The 23,098-nt window shown below is 32.2% G+C and overlaps 1 long non-coding RNA gene across 1 annotated transcript; it reads left to right on the top strand.

Moving 5' to 3' along the window:
• The first annotated feature begins 11,334 nt into the window (after nt 1-11,334).
• LOC106688757 (uncharacterized) lies at nt 11,335-21,101 on the top strand. The gene is made up of 5 exons (XR_010843779.1): nt 11,335-11,349; nt 18,599-18,744; nt 19,085-20,288; nt 20,717-20,846; nt 20,944-21,101. It is a non-coding gene; the product is annotated as an uncharacterized lncRNA (long non-coding RNA).
• Nucleotides 21,102-23,098: the final 1,997 nt, after the last annotated feature.

The raw sequence follows: 23,098 nt of genomic DNA, 5'->3' as shown, positions 1-23,098 counted from the left end.
TGAGGCATAAAAAGCATGACAGCCCATTGGTCTTATCGGGTGGTCAAGAAATCTCAAAGTAAAGCACCGTACCTTCTTGCAAAGGAACAGTGGAAGGGGTGGGACACGCCCTTGGAGCTAATATTTGCGTTGGGGTCAATTGGAATGTCCGCCATTGTAATTTAAACTGAAACAGAAGGCAGCCACCGTTTGGCTGACACAAAAACGATAAATCGTCACAAAAGCGTGATGCCTTTCAGCGGCCCATCCCAGAATTCTCGCGCGCTACGACACAGTGGGCCAAATGGGCAATCTAGCGTGATTTAATTATTGGACAAAATTAAGGGGCCATGAGTTAACTTTATGACCTGTTTTAGCTTAATTACACTAGCGATTCAAAAAATTAAACCATATCCATTCTCTCGAAACGACTGAAAAATCTTCGAGCAGTGTTTATAGCATTACTAGAACCACTTCTTTGTTTTGGTATCTAGCTCCACGATTAAATCTAGCTGCAGCCTGAATCATTATTGAATTTTGGTTTTACTCATCTTTATCGGTTCTCTTTCATTTTTTCCAACCAAAGTTCTGATTCATTCATGAAGCGTGGATATACTAAAGCAACATTCTTCGTTTATCTTCTTACTGACCGGTATTCTTAAATCTCCTGAATTACTATTTTAAGATGAGACTTCACAAATGTAACATCTTTGTAAGGAAGCAGTATTACTCAAAGTGTTTCACATTTTCTCGTCAACCATGGATCAAGGGCGTACACAAGGCGAAAACTACAGAGGAGGCAAGCCATGGTCATTCATGTTATTACATTTCAGGGCGGAAAAGGAGATAGAAACCAAAATTTAAAGCAAATTATATGTAATCATAAGAGTGCTTTCTTAGTTATTAAAATTACTTGCTAGAAAAAAATTTAATTTTTTTCCATTTCTAGAGACGTGGGCAGCTTCATGTAGTTAGGATAATAAATACAATATAGGATACAATAACAATGATTGTAAAAGAAATTAATAAAGAATATTAAATAAAAAGGTGTAAAAATAAAATACAAAATAATTAGACAATGATAACAATTGTTGTTGTTTTTTACCTTTTTGCCACCCCTATATCTAACTCTGCCAAACTCATCCCCCAAATTATTAATGACCTGGAATATATATGTATATATATATACAGACAACCTATTTTACATCACTGAGGAAGAGAGAGAACTATCCCGCATCCGGATTAGCAATATAACCAGCCACCTGCAACATCTCACATCCCAACCCTCCTTTCTCCCCCCCTTATTTTTCAAAGACTTATCCCACACCAAATCCTTTTTCAAATTTAATGACCACCTTATTGTTGCAATAGCTGACAAAGGAAATATGACTGCCATCTTAGATATAACGGAAATAATGAAAAAATCTCTCAAATCCTCTCTTACCAATCCACCTATCTACCTTCAACCCGTTATCCCACCCGCTCACTTATGAATACATTTAATCAACATATTAAAAACCTTCTTCAAAACAAATTAAGTAACCGTCCAACCTACTACAAGCTAATTTCTTACAATTCTTTACCTCCTTGACTGTACGGACTTCCTAAAATCCAAAAACCTGGCAACCCCCTTCGCCCCATCATATTTAACATTAATAATCTATCTTCTAAACTTCGCCAATTCCTTCTTCCATCTCTTTAATTCCTTAGCCATGACAACCCTTATGACATCCATAACTCTTTATAACTATGAGAACAATTAATATCCCTTTGAATTACCGCTAACTTCATTCTTACTTCATTTAACGCTGAAAACCTCTTCACCAACATCCCCATCCATAAAGCACTCCAAATTGTGGGGAAAAACTGGACAACAATAGAACCACATACCACTCTTAACTTATCCTTATATTTTGAATCGCTTGAACTATGTTGCAAATCCGGGTACCTCACTTTTCAGGAAAACTTCATTCACCAAACATCAGGTCTCGCCACGGGAAACTCTCTTCCCCCCGATCTCTCTAACATTGTACTTAATGACATCCTTGATTCCGTCATCCCTTTATTCCATAAGTAAATTTTATTTATCAAAAAATATGTAGACGACCTTTTTCTTATTCTTAATCCTGATAAAATCTCTCATATCCTGTCTTCTTTTAACTCTTACCACCCACGCCTTCATTTCACTGTCGAAACCGAAACAAAGTCTTCCCTACCCTTTCTCGACCTCCTTATAATAAAGAATAATGACGGCTCCTTGTCCACAGACAGGTCTCAAAATAAACTATCTTACTTTTTTACAAATAATAAGGAGTCTATTCCTCTCCAATTAGAGATGCGACATCGATTAAAAAAACATCGATGTTCAATACTAAAACATCGATGTTGTTTAACATTTTATATTAACATGTTTTTCAACACCGATGTTTGTTTTTTTTAACCATTTCAGTAACATAAAGAATGTTCTAAAGACTACGCATGCTCCGGCCAGTCAGAAGTGCTTTTCCAATCAACCAATAGGACATGGACTCCAAAAAACATCAATGATTTAAAATATCGTTGCTTACAATACATTACCCAAAAACATCGATGTTTTTGAACAACTATTTTAGAAACATAAGGTCTGTTCCAACGATCAAGCATTTTACGGCCTGTCAGAAGTGGTTTTTGAAACTAAGAATCCTATATCGACTACAAAAAACATCGATGTTTTAGAATATCGTTTCTTACAATACATTACCCAAAATTCATCGATGTTTTTGAACAACTATTTCAGAAACATAAGGTCTGTTCCAACGATCAAGGATTTTACGGCCTATCAGAAGTGGTTTTTGAAACTAAAAATCCTATATCGACAACAAAAAACATCGATGTTTTAAAATATCGTTTCTTACAATACATTACCCAAAATACATCGATGTTTTAAAATATCGTTGGTTACAATACATTACCCAAAAAACATCGATGTTTTTTGTAGTGGATGTCGGATTCTTAGTTTCAAAAACTACTTCTGACTGGCCGTAGAATGCGTGATCGTTGGAACAGACCTTATGTTACTCAAATGGATGTTCAAAAACATCGATGTATTTTGGTTAATGTATTGTAAGCAACGATATTTTAAAACATCGATTTATTTTGGGTAATGGATTGTAAGTAACGATATTTTAAAACATCAATCTTTTTTGTAGTCGATATAAGATTCTTAGTTTCAAAAACCACTTCTGACAGGCTGTAGACTGCGTGATCGTTGGAACAGACCTTATGTTACTCAAATGGATGTTCAAAAACATCGATGTATTTTGGGTAATGTATTGTAAGCAACGATATTTTAAAAACATCGATGTTTTTTGTAGTCGATGTCCTATTCTTTGATACAAAAAGCACTTCTGACGCCGTAGAATGCGTGATCGTTGGAACAGATCTTAAGTTCCTGAAATTCTTGTTCAAAAACATCGATGTATTTTGGGTGATGTATTGTAAGCAACGATATTTTAATATTGAGCATTGAAATTTTAAACAACGATGTTTTTTGTAGTCGGTGTCGGATTCTTTGCCAAATATCACTTCTGACAGGCCGTAGAATGCGTGATCGTAGGAACAGATCTTTTGTTAGTCAAATGGATGTTCAAAAACATCGATGTATTTTGGGTAATGTATTGTAAGCAACGATATTTTAAACACATCGATGTTTTTTGTAGTCGATGTCCTATTCTTTGATACAAAAATCAATTCTGACAGGCCGTAGAATGCGTGATCGTAAGAACAGACCTTATGTTTCTGAAATTGTTGTTCAAAAACATCGATATTAAAAAAACATTGGCTTAAAAACATCGACATCGATGTCGCATTCCTATCTCCAATACTTCTGTAATGTTGTCTACCGGATTCCTTGTTCTTCCCCCAACTGTTCTTCATTCTTCATATATAGGCAAAACTAAGAACCACTTCAAATCATGTATCTGTCAATACAAATTAACCATAACTTCCCACATCATAGCGGCTTTCAAAATTTCAGAGCATGTCCTTACACTTAATCACTCTTTTGATTTTGACTATACCCCTATTTTAGCCACTGTTTCTAATCACCAAAGTAGACTCATCTCAGAATCCATTTATATACATCTTGAACCCCTTCTAGTAAACCACAAAATCGATAAAAACTGTATCTCACATACCTACAGCCATATATTAAACATAATTAAGACTCAATAATTTTACACTCATTTTATTATCACCACCAAATATTTCTATTATACTTCTGTTTTTCATCTGTTTGTTATCTCTCTATCTATTATATTATCTATCGCTACATTCACTTATATTTAATTATCTAATGTTTCATTTCCTTTACATATTACCTTTCACATTTACTTTGTTTTTGTAAACTTTTACTTCACATGTTTCTATTAACTTATTTCACTTATCATTACCATCACCTATATTGTTAACATTCTATCACACTTTTTTTTACTCATTTCTATACTTTATTACTTATTTTTAATATTTTTATGTACTTTATTTACATTTTACATCTTACCTTGTACTTATATATATATATATGAATTTAAATTTTGTACATCTGATTTTTTATTAATGGCTTGATTCTTATGTTTTTCTATTGTGATCATTTCTTTTAAATTTTGCTTGAAATTGTTTTTTTCTCGATGTATGATTTTTGGTGAATCAAATTTAATTTTATTTCCTGTTTGTCTAAAATGTGTAGTGAGAGCTGTTTGGTCAGGTTTGTTTCTTATAGAGGTACATACTATATTTGTGTTGATACAACCTTCTTTTTAGATACTGTTCTGAAGTTCCAAAACAGGATTTCCCGCCATTTTCTTCACAGGGAATTTCATACACTGTATTAGATTGTAATTCTATTTTATCCTTCGTATAGGTGTAAAGTTTGGATAAAGTGGCCGTGTTTTTGTATGTAATTGTGTAATCGTTCTTGTCTTTGTTAATCTTTAGAGTTTTTGATATTTTCTCTGAAATTATTTATTGTCTGTAATTATTGTTATGTTCTTGTGGTTCAAAGACAAACAGAAGTGAAGTGCTGCTGCTATTGCGTATAGTTCGGCAGTGAATATGTTGCATAGTTTGTGGAGTTTAATTTTGAACGTTGAGTTATTTGTTACAAAGGATTATGCTGCTGATTGGTCTGATTTTGATCCGTCTGTATAGATTATAAAGGATTCGGGTATGTTTTGAATTAGACGAGAAAAGTGGGTTTTATATTCAAACTGGTTCGTGTGGGTATATATTGTGTAGATAGGGATTCTGTTGTATCTTTTGCTTTAGGTTTCCTGGAGTTGTGGTTACGTCAATGTTTGTGTTTGCTTTAGTTATTGACAGACTAGTTTATGTGGGCACCCATTTGATTGGAAGATATCTACAACTTTGTTTTCTATTGTTTTTTGGTATTTAGGGGATGTTACTTTTGTCGCCCGGTTTATTAAATTTTTAGCTGTGTTAATTTTGTATCTTCAGTTCAGTATCAACAGCCATGCTGTTAGAATCTGTTATATGTGCTACAATAGGATAAACAGATAAGATTTTTATTTAAATTTAACAATTTTATAAGTTGAGTTAGTTTATTAAATACGAAAGGGGAGTTAATATTTTTAGTTTTATTTCGTTTTGATTTGTCGTATTCCTTTATTATGTAAGTTGTATAGAACTTTATTTATTTATCTTTTTTCTTGTTTAAATTTCAGTTACTAGTGATGGAAGGGGGAAAGTCCCTCCAGATATAGAAATAAATCATGATCAAATAACTAATGTAAAAGAACATAATGCAGATAAAATAGTTGAAGAAATACATAGTGATCCAGAACTTAATTCGAGAAAAATAAATAGTCAAATGAATACAAAATTAGGGGGAAAAAATATTAAAACAGAATGATTTTATGAACGATCAGATTTAGGACCTTACTTTGTATTTATTGAAAATAATTCCTCAGAAGGAGAAGGAATTGGACGATTATGGGTATAATGACACTGGGTAGTGTCAATCGGAAAATTAGTACATAAATCGTGCCCAGAAATATACAATAATATTTTAAGTATTACCAAAATAGGGAGAAACCGAGTTAATGTAGAAACCCGACAAAAAGAACAAGCTTACGTTTTAGTAATGTCCAAAAACTTTTTTTAAAAAAATTAACGTTTATATACTTAGTTTTACTTCAGGAAAAAGGGAGTTATGTTGACTTAGAACTAACAACCTGAAATACTTGATAATTTAATAAAATTATATTCTGACACTCAAAAAATTATTAATGTAAGACGTTTTATTAAAACAATTATAAATAAAGAAAACAATACTGTTGAGTTTAAACCTACTTTATCGGTATTAAATACGTTCAGAGGTCAGCTAATGCCTCGATACATTACGATACACCATGTGAGGTGCGAAGTCCAATCATACATAACGTCTGTATCTCGGAAACTTGGTTTAAACCGGGTAAATATGTCAATTTCCCAGGTTATAATATCGTTAGATCTGATAGAAGTGACGGTTATGGAGGTGTAGCGATTTTAATTAAATCTAATCTAATATTTATACAGTTGCTGCAAACATATCCATACACAAAAATTACGGATTAAATGTTTAATCCTTCCACGCAAAGCCGGGATATAAAGCGACAAAAGATGATTGGGAAAATCTTTTCAATAGTTTTTAACATCCAATAATTATAGGTGAGGATGCAAATGCTCACCATTATCAATGATTAACAATTGTATAATTGGTTCCTTAGTTGTTTACTTTTTGCTATATTCTCAGCAGATTTAAGAAATTATATACCGAGAGAAGTAGAGATATTACAATTCGCTGACGACGCGAGAGCGTAATATGTATTAATTACGTATGAGAATATGTATTAACTGTTGCCTCGAGTTGTTAGAGGAGAGAGTGAGGGGGCTCAAAAGATGGCATCTTAAGACTTGTATGAATATCTAGGTCGCTAAATCTATAGTTTGTCCCTTCAGTAGAGAACATGCATTTCCTCCAGGAGATCAAGTAGTACTAGCAGGGATTACATTCCCATGTGTAACCTCAGTTCGTTTTCTAATACTACATTTTGATCGTAAATTAAATACACAAAACGTATATTCGAAAGAGGGCTGAAAAATTATTGAGGACAATAAAACTGATTAGTTGAAAAAATAAGTGGGGGTTAGATCCCAATATGTTACTATCAGGTATTTCTATAAAATAATAATTTTATAGAAATACCTAATAGTACCTCAAAGAAATTAGATGTAATACACAACAGGTGTTTAAGATTATGTTTAGGACTTCCATTATCTATTCCAATAGACGTACTATACAATGAGGCAGGTGAAACATATTTAAAGTTCAGAAGACAATAACTAGCTGATAGAATGTTCTTTAAAGTTAAAGCTAGGAATTATAAAATCTATAATAAAATAGTATCAATGTGTATTCTTATCCTAACCTCGACTTATTGGAAAAAGAAAAAATATGTTCTACTTATATACGATAGTTTTTTAAAATATCAACAGCTAACAGATAATTTATTTTCCACTACTAAATTACATTTATACACACTCGACTATGATATGTTATTTCAAATAATTAATATCATAATGAACAATAAAATCAATTCGTTACCATCCATTATGATTAACGCCTATACAAAAACTTTAATTACAGAAAATTGGCCTCATCCTATTAATATTTACACAGAGGGATCAAAAAGAAGAGATAATGCTGACTCTGCAGTTTATATACCAAAGTACAAATACGTACAATATAAACTTCCAAACATCACGTACATTTATAACACTGAATTTTATGCAATATTGCAAGCTATAAAGTTCATAAAAAGGACAAGTGAAAATAAATTCATAATAATAACTGATAGCATGAGTTCATTATTAGCAATTACAAATAATAGCAATTTAGATAAAAATAACATTCTAGTTAATGTACTTCAAGAATACTTTTACACAATAAAAAATAAAAAACTAATAATATTTATGTGGCTCAGATGGGAATTACGGGAAATGAGGTAGATAGCCTAGCTAAGACTTCTGTTAATCTACCTCATGTTACAGGCATAAAACTGTCATATACGGATTTTTTTTTTTACGACGATTAGAAAATACGTTAGATAAATGGTCCCAGCATTATCAAAAGTCTCATACAGGTAGATTTTATGAGTGGAATGTGCCGCGAATTCTGACCAAACCCTGTTTTTTCGAATTGAATCTATCGAAGGATATAGTAAAAAAAATGTCTAGACTTATAACAAACCACGGATTATGTAAAGTACACCTTCAACGAATTGAAGTAAAAAATTCTGCGAAATGTGATAAATGTAACCAAAAAGAAACCCTACAACATATCGTTTTGGAATGTCCTGCTTATCAAAATCAAAGGAAAAAATTTCTAAATCCGTATATTAATGACCATATATATAAGAAGTTGTTAACATCTAACAATCCTGAAGAAATAGGCAATGTCACGCAGTAATTATACTCAATAAATAAATATATTTAGTTAGGAAACGATAAGTAATGGAAATATAAATAGATAAATTTAAAACTGATTGTATGGAAAATTCCAATGCTATCAAATATAAAAAAAAATGTTTGTACCTTCTTGGACATTGGCTGGTATAGTGTATGTACCTTCCAGAGTGAATAGGTTTTTGCCATGGTCGTAGGCAGAGGGGTATAGAGTTTTGGGACCCGGGAAAAAAAATTAAGAAAATAGTGAACTTATTGGATAGATGATTACTTTCTGGAAACATGATATAATTAGTAAGGTAACATTGTCAACAGAAGTACAAAGAACCTCTTTTATATTTTATTCTTCCTATTATAACTTACAGTTCGCCATTTTAAAAATCTCAGGATATTTGTTGAAAATGAATCAAAGAAGGCAACCGTCTTAGAAAAGGTTAATATTTCTGTCAAAAGTTTAATGCCCTAATAGAAAACCTCTTCTCATTAATGAGTGATGGTCATATTGTGGAAGCAGATATTTTACCTTATAGTACAAGAGCCCAAGAGGAGAAAAAAGGCAGTTATCTCACCCCAATTTCTAATTACTTTAATGAAAACTATGTATAATTAATAGATGTCAGCTAAGTATAGGTAAGGGGAATAAAAAATGGCGGCTGTTTCAAAGCGATAAAAAAAACTAATTTTTCATTCGGAGCTCTATATCTTAAAAAGTAGGAACAACACGAGAAAACCTAAGAGAACGTCATTTAAAGAAGAGTAAATTTGCTAAAATGTGAGCCCTAATTGAGTTCTTTACGTTAAATAGTTTTCGGGATATAGCTTTTTAAAAAGCAACATTTCATAAAAATGTTGTGTGGGACGTACTAAAAGATCAGTAGTCAGTGAATTTATTTTGAAAAATTTCTTTTTTTTTTTAGTGTTGGCAGACATATGTGTGTCTTATGGATCTAGAGAGATATTTTTTCAAATATCCGACATTTTATACGAACAACTAGAAATTAACATTTTGTGAGTTTATTTTGTCAAACATCATAAAAACTACTACTCCTACAAAGATAAAAATTATTAACTATTTTGTAGTGAATTTAACTAGCATTAATTAGAGCGCTGGCAGACATCAGTACGTCCAATGGTTCCTGAAATAAAGTTTTTCATAAATCAAATTTATTGTCCGAACGACTATAAATCAATTTATTTTAGCAAATATCATGAAAACTACTATTCCCACGAAGGTAAAGGTCATAAACTTCTTTATTGTCCATTAAACTAGCTTTAATTTCAGTGCTAACAGACATATGTACGTCACATAGTTCCTGAGATATAGATTTCTCAAAATAAATTAACTAACTACTAATCTTTCAGTAGATTTTTAAGAAATTTTGCTTTTTAAAAATGTGTATCTTGAGAACTATTGGACGTAAATAGCTCTTTTAGGGCTAATATTTCAGAAAATTTACTCTTCTTTAAATAATGTACTCTTAGATTTTCTAGTGGTGTTGGTAGTTTTTAAGATATAGAGCTCCGAATGAAAAATTAATGTTTTTTAAGGTTTTGAAACAGCCGCCATTTTTAATCCCCCTACCTATACTTGGCAGACTCATCAATTTTGAGTAGTAATTATACATAGTTTTTATTGAAGTAATCAAAAATTTGGGTGAGATAACTGCCTTTTTTCTCTTCCTGGCTCTTGTACTATTAAGAGGAAGAAAAAAATCCATATGACCCTTAGTCCAATTCTCAACGGTATGGAATACAATTTTTTTTTTTTAGATGTTATTCGTAATTTTTCTCAGAAAAACTCAAATAAATCCATTTTAAGGCTCCCTTGAAAAAAATTAAGTAATGGCAAATTAAAGATGAAAACATTTCCAATAAGTATATGGGTTGGATCTGCCAAAAAATAAAATAAGTTTTCCGTGATGTTAAGTTCAAAATTAAACTTTAATATTTGGATATTTGAAGCAGACATTACTCTTTATTGGCTAAGTTGTAAATATACCGGATCTCAAAAAAATTTTTTGATTTATTAAGGTTTAGTATGGTCCAAAACAACTTTACCATCCCTAGTCAATCAAGGACACGAAGTTAACAAACTAACGTATGGTCAATTATTAATCTTCCGATAATTCAAGTACCTCAATAACGAATAAATCAGAAATGTTGAAATAAAAACTATCCAATTGTACGATATTAATGTCTAAATTTTAAAAAATTTTAAAAAAAAATAACCAATCAACTAATGATAAAAAATAAAAAAAAGGAAAGAAAATGTATAAATCGATATAGCACTGCGTGAGAATTATAATTACTACTAATATTCATGTAATTAGACCAAGAATACACTAAAGTTAATTTTATATCTTGTGCTATCTTAAAGCCTGTAAGATATAAAATCAAATTTAATGTATTCTTGGTGAAATTCTCATTCATTGCTGTATCGATTTATTTATTTTATTTTTTTATTTATTATTATTTGTTCATCAGCTCCACAATTTTCATATAGGTATATATATATATCTGTACTGATAATAAAAAAAGATTTAAGTCCAAAAAATGTCGATAGCTAAGTACTTAGTCAGGCTCAGAAAAAAAATTCTCTATCGATTGGTATAAAGCATTTAATTTGTCTATATTCTGGTTAGAACTATATTGAACCGATAAGTTTTTGTACAGAATTTTTTGAACTTTATTTTTCGTTTCCTTAAAAATCAAGAACATGGACTTAAATCCTTTATTCTTATCAAGATAAACAATGTAATAGCTATGTTATTAAGTTAGGTATTAAGCAGGTACAGAGTGCAGAGCTAGACTTTCTCATCACTAACATTCATTTCTTGCGTTGGAGGCCCTGAGTGAAGACATATAGCAGCTGTAAGTACATGATCATACCTCCACCATTACAAACAAGCCAATCACTTATTTAATTTTATTTTTAAACCTCAATTCTTTACTTTTCTTTCATATACAGTTTTCTTTTACAGTCATTATTCTAATTATACATTTTCATTCATTCTTTTTTTTTTTTTTCATTCATAAATAATTATTTCTTCACATTTCAGTTAGTTTAAGGTATTATGCCTAGTATAGATTTTCATTTCCTCATACTCATTATGTTTTTATATTCGTTAAAGGATTATGTTTTATTTTGATGCTTTTGCAGTATATATTTTAATTTTTCTTCACTCAAATTCAATTATATTTAGATGTATTACTAAGCAAAGTTATACTTGCGCTTCATAAATATATCAATATATTCATAAATAATTAAGTTAAAGGTAATTTAGCCAGTCCATGGAAGGCAGTCGGAGGTAAGTTCAATTTTAATTCCCCACTGTCCCCTAGATGTAAATGTTATTCAATTAGCCATCGTCATTTTATTCAATTTAGCCATCGTCATTTTATTAAATTTAGCCAATTGTAGAAACTCATAGAAGTTATATATATATATACTACTTTTGCACTTTGATCTCAATACAGTCATTGGTTACTGAGCAACATATTTAATAAAGTATTAAGATATTGCTGAATGAATTAGCTGTAGCATTTCAAAACAACTCAAGTCCATATTTCAATTTTTATAATGAGAGGCACTCATTCATAAAGCATGCTATCTGATATATTTTTAAATTGAAGTTTTTGGTAATTTCTGATTCCTAAAAGCTGATTTCACATTGTTGAAAAAGAATGTGTTGGAAATTTCTTTTTTATAATATTATAATATTGGTATTAAGTTATGGCTTGTAATAGCTGCTTGGAGGTAAAATGTGATAATTGACAAAGATAGCTGCTCCATGTGGTCTGTTTCTTGATGATAAGAAAATTAAATCCAACATTTTCAATGTAACAGTTCTCATAGTACAAGAGCTGTTTAGGTGATGGTAATCCTGAAGACCCCAACTATATGAGTGAAATCTGATCGGGTTCAAGTAACTCCTCTCTGTACCTCTGGCCCTTTCTGAAGTAAAACATGTTATGTACATGATACCATGTTTTACAGCCTTTTTGTTACTTAACATACATAACAAAATTGGATAACCGGACTTGGTATAACATATACACTGTTTATAATTTGGAATCAACTTACAAATGTTTCGTTATATTCCACAGGATGCAAATTTGTGTCAAAGTAGACATCTAGTGGAATTAGCTTGCTTTAAACCCACCAGGTCTTGCCTGATTCTTGACAGTAAGTGCTGAGAGAAACCTTAAAGCCACACTAAATATCGTATTACAAGAGTAGGAGAGAAAAAAAAAAAGATATATTTATAGCTCTACATAAATTAGCTTCAATTTGAGTGCTAATAGGCAACTGTGCATTAAATAGTTTTTGAGATATAGATTTCTCAAAATAATTTCACTAACTACTGATTTTTCAGTACATTTTTTATGAAATGTTCCTTTTTTTTTTTTTTTTTTTTTTTTTATTGAAAATTTACTCTACTTTTTATGTTGTCCTAGGTTTTCTAATGTTTTTGGTAGTTTTATAAATATAGAGCTTCTAATGAAAAATTATTTTTTTTTTTAACTTTTTGAAACAGCAGCTATTTTTTATTCCCCTATCTATACATGCCAGACTCATCAATAATACATATTTTTCATTAAAGTAATAAAAAATTGGGGTGAAATAACTGCCTTTTTCTGTTCTTAGGCTCTGATGATATCAGATACCATGTTTTACGACAGAGTGCTTGAAATATTGTAAAACATACGATCTGATTCATAACAAGGTAACTGAAACTTGTACCTTGTATCTGGATGTTCTCCTCATCTATTATTTGTTCTTATATCCGCAAAAACAAAAAAAAAAAAAAAAAAAAAATGTGAGCAGAAGTTAGTTTTTTTTTGTTTTTAATGCTCTCAAAATAATTGGGTATTTTAATGTTGTGACTTTTGTTGCTATGTAGCAAATATTATTCTCAAAACTTAATAATCGATTTCTCACATGTTCTCATTTTGTCAGTTACCATGTTTTATAACTGTGATTTAACTCATTTTGGGAGAGATCCTGTTACCTCAAGATATTCTAGTACAAAACTATATGAAATAAAAAATGTCTGCCAAGTATCAGGTGAGGGTAGTTTTCCTCACAATTTATATGTAATTACCTATATTTAAAAGATAGCGATTTATTTTAATTACCTTAAGATTTTCTTAATGTGACGGCTTTAAAGTAATTTCAAATATTTTCCATTTAAGAATTATAAGTAACATTAGAAGTAACTAATTCCACCAAGTTTGTCCCAGTCCATTTAATTATTTTATCTTTTTTGGGATGTATAATCCATTTCCATATAAATAAACAAATGCGTTACATTGAACGTGTGATTTGATATGAATAGAAGAAAAATGTCACATGAAAATTAACACTTATCACATTTCCTATTAATAAATAGTATTAATATTAAATATAATAAATAATAGTAAATACTAGTACCATGAAATTCAACCCAAAAATGCTTCATTTTTGAGATTTATTTATACAATTATTAAAAGCACTAGAAATGGTTTCATTTTGTTTTCGTCAAAAAAGTTTAAAATGGAAATAATTAAATACTAAATTTAACACATAATATGACAGAGTTCAATAACATAACAGTGATCATAAATGAATGAATTCCATGTCTTTTCCTTACCAGCTGTATCGTATATGTCCCAAGGAATTCTGTCCTTCTCTTCTACCCACACATAATGGCCTAGGGGAGATTCCCCACGAATCATTGAGATAATAATTGGTGGAAATGTAGAGTCAGAAACAAAAATTACTTTACTAATTGTATAAAAGAATTGAATTAAATACTGAGAAAACTAATACTGGTGCTATCACTGACCAAGTACAATAGACGGGTAAAGGATATTTCAGTTAGTATATATTGGAGACAGAACTAGGAAGTTGGGTTTATTTGGCATGCTGAGATCTATCAACATTATCACGCCTTAGTATCTTTGTTGCCTTTTTTGGGCATCAATAGTAGAATTGTTTGGTTATAGTGAAATCTAATTAGGATAGTTTGGCAGCTGAGGTTTGAAGAACCGGCTGAAATGTTTACTATATCGGGAAAGATTATTGATTAATAGAGGTGCTGACCGTTTGTTTAAGCCGTCTATTCAAAAAAGATAAAAAATTACTTTCTTACATATATTATATAAATGGTTTCTTCACATCTCCCTGCATAAAAAGCGAAGACCCTTGAGCGTTAAATATTATTTTTTTTTTTTATAGACAGTTTGATAGGCTTTAGCCCTAGAATCAATCTCTACAGGATACATCAGTATTGATAGGAGAGGTTCCATAGGAATGGGAACTTGGAACCTTTGTCTAGCTTTACAATAGTTACTTATGCTATCATTGTAAATAAAAAATATTTTACAAATAGTTCTTTATTAAATACAATATAACACCAATAAGCATTTACAGTAATACAACACCTCAATATAATCCTCCAATAAATCTAAACTACATTTGTATTTCCTTTTGATCTAATAATAGTATTAATGATAGTAAATTCTTATTTATTCTGAGAAGAATCCCTTTCAAATAATATTTCAAAAATATTCAATGTACTTTTTGACCAATTGAGCATGAGAGAAATAACAAAATATATTATAGAATAATATAAATGAAAAAAAATAATAAATAACAACAAAGAGTAAATGGTTGCTGAGGTGAGATTGGTGAACAGAGAAGATGAGAGAGACACAGAGCGCATAGGTGGTGCAGTGGAAGACGAACTTTCTGGACTTGATTCTGAAGGTGCAGTTGGCAAAAGAAACGACATGTGAGAAGGACTGCCACGTGAGCGCACATTTACAGAATGTAGCCAGGATATGATGGACACAAGCACCTGGGAAGAGGAGGTGGAAGAAAGGGGGTGGAATAGAGTAACGTATTCCCGCCCGAGAAACAATTCAACTCCTTGGAGGAGAAGGGACTACAGAAATGTCAGCTTGTAAAGAGGATTAGGCGACAGAAGAATGAACCAGACCAAGCCAAGGAATAATGGTTGGAGGGAAGAGCTGAGATGCCATGGATGCAGAAAAACAGGGCATCTGGTGGCCCAGTGTCCTTGTACCAGATGCTTTGAATGTGGGAATGAGGGCCACATAGCGTAATGATGCCCCTATATGTACTAGAGGAAAGAGGTGGACCCAGGGGAGCCCATGGAGGTTAATGTGCAGAGAGTGAGGCGAAGAAGAGGGCCACATAGACCAGGCACAGATGTGGAGGTGGAGAAGATCCACTGACGCTACAGAGCGGGGCAGTCGCACGATGGTGAGTTGCAACATGGGAAGCGAGAGCAGCGGCCTGCCTATCATCGAAGGGTGAGGAGTAAAGTGCTTGGTCGATACAGGATGCTCCAACGCCATCGTATGTTGAGAGGTGTTGAGGAAGCTGAGAAACGGAGAGAGGACACCCCAGCCCAATGTTCAGGTATGTCATTGTAAATTAATCACCCTGGGTGGACCCTGTAGCATGGAAGGGGAACTCATTTTATACCTGGGCGAATAGGGGGGTTGGCGGAGGTAAATTTATAATGCATATAGTGGGGAATATGCCACACGAGTATTAGATTATTATCGGATGCAACTTATTGGCGAAGATGGGGGCGTGAACAAGGAATGTGGAGAATCGATGGGATATTCGGCTGGGACAGGAAAAATTCAGTTGTCAATGACTTGTGAGGGGAGGGACACCGCGAGTAGGGATGGTTAACAAGACGAGTAATTGGAGGGAGGTAATAATGGGGGAGTACTCAGATATATTCTTCAAGAAGGAAAATAGGTTGGGGAAGACAGGTAAGACAGTCCATGAAATCCCTTTAAAGCGAGACATGGTTACATACGTGAAAGAAAGGAGATATCCACAGGCAATCCGACAACACATTTGGGAAGAATTAGAGAGTTTAAAGGCACAAGGCATAATATTGGATAGTATCTCGCCATACAATAGTCCTTTGTGGGCTGTGAAGAAGAAAGGTCTACCAGGAGAAACTTCTGAGAAATATCGAGTCGTAATAGACTATAGAAAGCTCAACGATAACACAGTAGACAAAAAATATTCAATCCTGAGAGTAGAGGACATTATAAATAGATAAGGAGGAGCAATCATATTCAGCACTCTTGACCTTAAAGCAGAATATCACCAAATCGCAATGCACCCCAGGGACCAACACAAAACGGCCTTCACTATTGAGAGGGGTCATTATGAATTCACCCATGTGCCGTTTGGGTTGAAAAACACACCAATCACTTTCCAGCGCTTGATGGACGAATTTCTACGAGGCTTGGATGCATCTTTGTGTCAGGTCTACATGGACAATCTTCACATGTTTAGCAAGTTGGAAGAGGAGCATATAAGGCAGAAGAGAATGTCTTTCAGATAATTCGACAATTTCGGTTGAAATTGTCCCAGGAAAAATCGGTGCTAGGCCGGGGAGATGAACCATAGAGGGGTGAAAGAGATGATTCATGCCCTGAAACGTAGGTACTTTTGGTGGGGTATGAAGAAAACATTACAGAAGGTCATAGGTACCTTTGACGTGTGTCTTAGCACAAAATATGCCCGGCACCCATCAAAAGCAATACAGGAAGAAATGCCCACTGCTGACACACCTCTTGCAGACCTCCAAATGGATACCTTCTCCTGGAAGGGTAATAAACGGATAATGGCCATGGATCTCTTCAGTAAAGTGGCTATGTCCCATCTAGTTAAGGACAAATCAGCAGATGTGGTACTGGGAGCATTGAGACAGTGGTTCCAGTTCTATGGCATTCCTGACAGGATTCCATCAGATGCAGGAAGGGAATTTGACAATAGTGCAATCCGGGATGAAATGAGAGCGCTAGGTGTGGAATAGCATCTAAACACGCTGATTCACCCCAAAGGAAGAGGAGGAATTGAGAGGCTGCACAGCACCCTTGGTGATCATTTAAGGGTTTATCAGTTAGATAAAGGTTTAGATCCTGACGAAGAGATGAAATAAGCATTGGCGGCCTATAATCATTCAATACACGCGATAATGGGATTTTCCCCCTTCAAAATTCTTTTTGGGCTCAGGGGGCACTAACGGGATTATAGGGCCACAGCTGGTGGTGGGAGTGAGGTCGTAAATAACGGTATAGCACTAACCAAAGTATGGCAAAAAGTCAAGGAGAGTATAGTGCGAGAAAAAAACAAACAGGTAGCTCGCCATAATTTATATCTTAGAGACATTAGTGGGAAGATTAAAATCGGGACAATTGTTTACCGCCGGGTGGGGAAAAATTGCTGTAAGGAGTTACATCGATATGAGGGTCTATTCCGGGTAATTGTCATTAGAGAACACTATGTGGTTACAATAGAGAGTGTTAATGAACCCAAAAAGAGAAGAAATGTCCACATTGAACAATTGAAGTTCCTCACATTGAGAACACTGTAGAACGCTGGAGTATCCTCATCTCCGCGCACGAGTAAAGATTGTATTTTTTATGTTGCTATGTCGGATATTTTTTTTTTGTTTTGTTCTGTATGTGCAAAGAACAGGAGTGCTTTTGATAAGTGTATACATTTTGTTTTCTACTAATTTATTTTAATTCATAGTTGTAAGGGACAGGAGTGCATTAGGAAAGTATGTATATAGTTTTTGTAATCCTTTTATTTTATTGTATGTGTAGAGAACAGGAGTGTGTTGCCATGGGGGACTCATTGTGAGTTAGAATTGTTGTTTTTTTGGAGAGTAATATTTGTAAATAGTCGTAGAAAGTATTGCGGTTATTATGTTTTTTGAAAGCTATATATATATTTTTTTTAGTTATGTATTTCATGTTTTAATTTGTGAGTTTATGAGTCTGTTCATAAACTGGTAGGGGGAGTTACGGGATGACCAGGCACAGTATCAGCCGTAATCCTAACTCCCCTTGTAAACAAACAAGTAAAATGTATATAAGGGAGATTAAAAGGAGAACTAAAACAATGTTATTCCAGCAAATTAGTGAGTCATATCAGTGCCCCTTTTTCCTTTTTTTTTTATTATTTTCACCCGACTACACATAAGTTATATATATATTCTCTCTTTTTTCCAAATTATTTATATTTTGTTTGTAATTAAAGGTTAGTTAATTACTTCAATTTATTTTTTTAAAGGCATCATTCGAGATAACAGTGAAGCGCTCAGTTTAGTAATCTAGATAGATTTTCTGTTGTTTTACGATCAATGAAGTCAAATAATGACAGGTTTGAAGCTGCATTTTTCATCACAAGTATGCTTTCTAAGAATGTCGAGCTTAGAGGTATTTTTCATTTTATTATATATATTTTTTTTTACTATTAATTTCAACTGCTTTTAAATTATTGTGTTTCTAATATTAGAGAATTATTGCCTTGATAATACTGTATCGTTCTTAAGTTGATACAAGTAACTAATCTGGTAATTTTTGGATATGGTGTGGGTTATATTGGTTTTTAATACATCCAAATTGAATATTTTTACTATGAGAGAAATAGTCTAAAAAATCTATTGACATTAACCTATATTGAGCCCCATTCATATATAATCCAATTCAAAAAGATTCTTTTACTTTTTATATTCCTAAACAATATTATCTATTCGTACTTCTTTATGATTTATAGATGATCTTGTGAGGAAAGGATTTGTTGAAAAATTGATAAGGCTATTGAAGTCACTGCATGGGACTCCTTCTTCTCTTGTATGGTTGTTTCAAAATAATGATGAAGCTCAAGATATTTGCAAGAGACCAGAGTACCATTTTGAAATGATTTTTGGTCAACTAATTAATGAATATGGAAATTTTCAGGGAATCTGCGGTTTGGTAACTAGTTGGTCTCATATCAAGTTTATCAGATTATTTCTACTGACACTTACTATGCAAACATATTTTCCTCTGTACACCTATATTTCGAAAATGGATCATCCTATTTATTCGGTCCAATTTGGAGGAATGTTTGTTTTACATTACGGAAGGCTGCTGGGGTGAAAAAAGTTTGGGAATGGCTGCACTAAACATCCTTTATGCCTTGTGTATTTTTAGAAATATTTCTGTCTTTCTCAAACATAAATTGTAGATGGTTCACAAGTATAACATAGCTTGTTATTTCTACAGAATATCTTCATTTTTATCAATTTATGTTGTAATACTTAGTTTTCCCATCATATTTAATGTTTTTCTACTACTCATCTCTCTAACCCCAGGTGCTTCAGATCCATCTGATCTATGGGCTATAATTAAAGGAATGTAATTTGAAGACATATGTGCTTATATGATTTACACATCTTGCTTATTTTCCCACATTTGAAATATAAATAATTATATTCTGGCAGGTGTGTTGTTAATTGATTAATTCATTTTATTGTTTCAGATTTCAAGACATCAACATGTCCTTGAACCTAGTCCTATGTGGCAGAAGACGCTGCCTGTAAGGAGAAAACCCATTTTGTCAAGGACATGAATGAATGAATGATGAATTTTCTTCCTCTTCTTTACTTTCTATTCTAATTACCTATTGATAATTAAATACCCCTATAGTACCATTTTGAAATGATTGTTCTTGACAAGATGGTACTTATAGGGGTATTAAAAAAAAAAAATAAAATAAAAAAATAAAAAAAAAAAAAAAAAATTCTATTTCTAAAAAACTTTGTCTTTTAAAATTTATCCCATTTTGAATTTTTTTGTAATTCCTTCATACTGTTTCTGAGTCAGGTCCTGTATGGTGGATGCTGTTCTCTCAACAGCCCATTTTGTCAGGACCAGGCTTTTACTATGAATTTTCTTCCTCATCTTTTAAATATAGCTGAACATGATTCTGAATTCGTGTAAGTCTTCTTTATTTTATATTTTCATTTCAATTATCTATATTATGATTAGAATGAATTTATTTCAAAATAAACAAAAGTAGGGAGATTCATTAATGAAAATGTTCTATAATTAATAAAAATTTATAGTAAAAAAAAGTATTTAAAAAACAATTGAAGTTGGACCAACAAAAGCATGAGTGGTTTCAAACTAAATATGAATGTTCATATTTAATACTGATTACTTCTTTATCCTGATGTAGGAATACCGATGTGTGAATTTCTAAAGTAAATTTGCCTAGATTAATGCAAATTAGAACTGACTCTTTCCAATTTTTTGTTTTTGTCTTTTTAATATCCCATTCAAAAAACTTGGTCTAGTGGAGAACTGTCCTTTTAACATTTAACAATTCAAATGAGTTAATTACTTCAATTTTATTTTTTCAAAGGTATCGTTCAAGATGAGAATGAAGCTCTTACACTGTTTAGTAATCTAGATGGATTTTCTGTTGTTTTACAATTAATAAAATCAAGTAATTACAGTTGAAACTTCCATTGTCTATCACAAGTTTTCTCAAGGTATGTATCAGAGATATTTTTCATTTTATTATATATATATTTTTTTTTTACTATTAATTTCAACTGGTTTTAAATTATTGTGTTTCTAATATTATAGAATTATTCATCAAATAATTGAAGTCACTGCATGAAATTCCCCTTTTAGAGCGGTGGTGAGTAAAAAAGTTTTGATAATAATAATTAACATTTAACTTTTTTTTTTTTTAAATTTACAATTAAGTAAAGATCTTCAAAACATTATGTAAAATCTAATTATTGATATTTTTATAAAACAATATAGTAGTAAGTCTGTCTAAAGCATAAAGACCTTATTACCAACCAGTAGCTCTGATTTGGTGCTAATATACAACGTAATCTCCAAATACTCAAAAACAAAACGTTTTTATTAAAGTTCCTTGTTGGTAACAGAATATTCTTCTTCCTACAACAAAACATTTATCCAATATTTATGCTCTTGCAGAGCACGCATTTTGAGTCCCCAAAACAAAAATCTATCCCTGATTGATTTTCTCTGATAAAATTGATCAAGAACCTGTTAAAATGATTATATAACATATATGGCAAGAGTTCAGAAGCACTATTCCAACATGATGGGTGGGTGTGTATTCACACTTCTACACAATGCCCTATTGTTCTGAGTATCCTGCTATTTTATAGTAGCATGCTTGGAAACTATTACCAAATATACTTATGGGTTATATTCATGCTGCCAAACCCTCAAATCAATAGATAAAATTCAACACCATTCCATGTTGTCTTTAAATTCTTACAATGATAGAATGGACAATTTCAATAAGCCAAGCTATTAAATTAGTAATATTAACAATGTGACATACAGTACTTATAAACTTTATATTCATAAAGTGTGTCTTAATAATTTTGGACTCTTCATCAATATAAAGCATCAAAACAAGTACAAAATAAAAGGTTAAACACAAAACGAAAGCTAAATAAGTTAAAAGTGACAATTTTTATCAGGTTATCAGTGATAATTCAAAATAGAAAAATCACTCATGTTTTCAAGAGTATATTCCAGAAATATAATAATTGAATAAATGAAGATCACTTAACTGTTTCAATAAAATAAAACTGTTTTAAAGATATAAAAACAGAGGTTTAGATAAAATGAGTTGAGGACCCTTTATCTCTTATGATAAAGAAAACCCTCAGAACAAATCTTATGGGTTACCTCCGGATCCATATAACCAACATCATTATTATTGGAAGTCAAATTGTATCCAGTTTCAACAGAATACCTCAAAAGGTCTAACAAATTCGTAAGAGATCTGGGATTAGCAACTGTTGGAACATTAACAAGAGCATTATTTGAGGCGACCATTTCCTAAGGGTTCCTCGTCCACTAATTTGACAATTTGATGTTTTGGTAGCAATTACTTCGTCTGTGCGCTCTCTACGAAATATATTATGCCTTACACTTCCAAAACCTGTCTAAAACACTATCAACATTGTACCATGCTTGATTGAACATTGAAACTCAATATTGTGTCATTCTTATCTTTGCAATGGGACAAGGGACCTCTTGTACATTATTACATTCGCCATATTGGATTCGTTACATTGGACAAGGACCACTTTGGAATTGCATGTATTTCAATGCGTTTTTGACAGGTTTTGGATCTTTTTGGAAGTGTAAGACATAATGCATTTTGTAGAGACCATACAGACAAAGCCATTGCTACCAAAACATCGAATTTTAAAATTAGTGGACAAGGGACCCTTTGGAAATGGTCGCCTCAAATCGCCTCTTTGACAACTCCTTTTTATTTGTAATCTTTATTTTTATAACATTTAACTTATCTTACAACATAAATTGATAAAATGAAGATATTGCATAGCAATAACAAGCTATGTTATACTTGTGAACTATCTACAAATTGTGTTTGAGAAAGACAGAACTATTTCTACAGAAGGCACAATGGATGTCTAGTGCAGCCTTTCCCAAACCTTTTTCGTTATAGCAGCCTTCCGCAATGTAAAACAAACATTCCTCTAAATTGGACCGAATAGTATGATCCATTTTTGATATACAGGTGTACAGAGGAAAATATGTTTACATAGTAAGTGTCAGTAAAAATAATCTGATAAACTTGATATGAGACCAACTAGTTACCAAACCGCAAAATCCCTGAAAATTACATTAAAATTGGATTTAAGGTTCGATTATAACAGGTGCATGTCCCTGGCCCGGCACTTTTCGAATTTTGAGTTGAAACTTATACACGAATTAGTAC

Source organism: Halyomorpha halys, unplaced genomic scaffold, assembly GCF_000696795.3.
Source record: "Halyomorpha halys isolate HHAL.00 unplaced genomic scaffold, Hhal_1.1 Scaffold1196.1, whole genome shotgun sequence".
Classification (NCBI taxonomy): Eukaryota; Metazoa; Arthropoda; class Insecta; order Hemiptera; family Pentatomidae; genus Halyomorpha; species Halyomorpha halys.
This window is presented reverse-complemented; position numbering and strand designations above follow the sequence as displayed.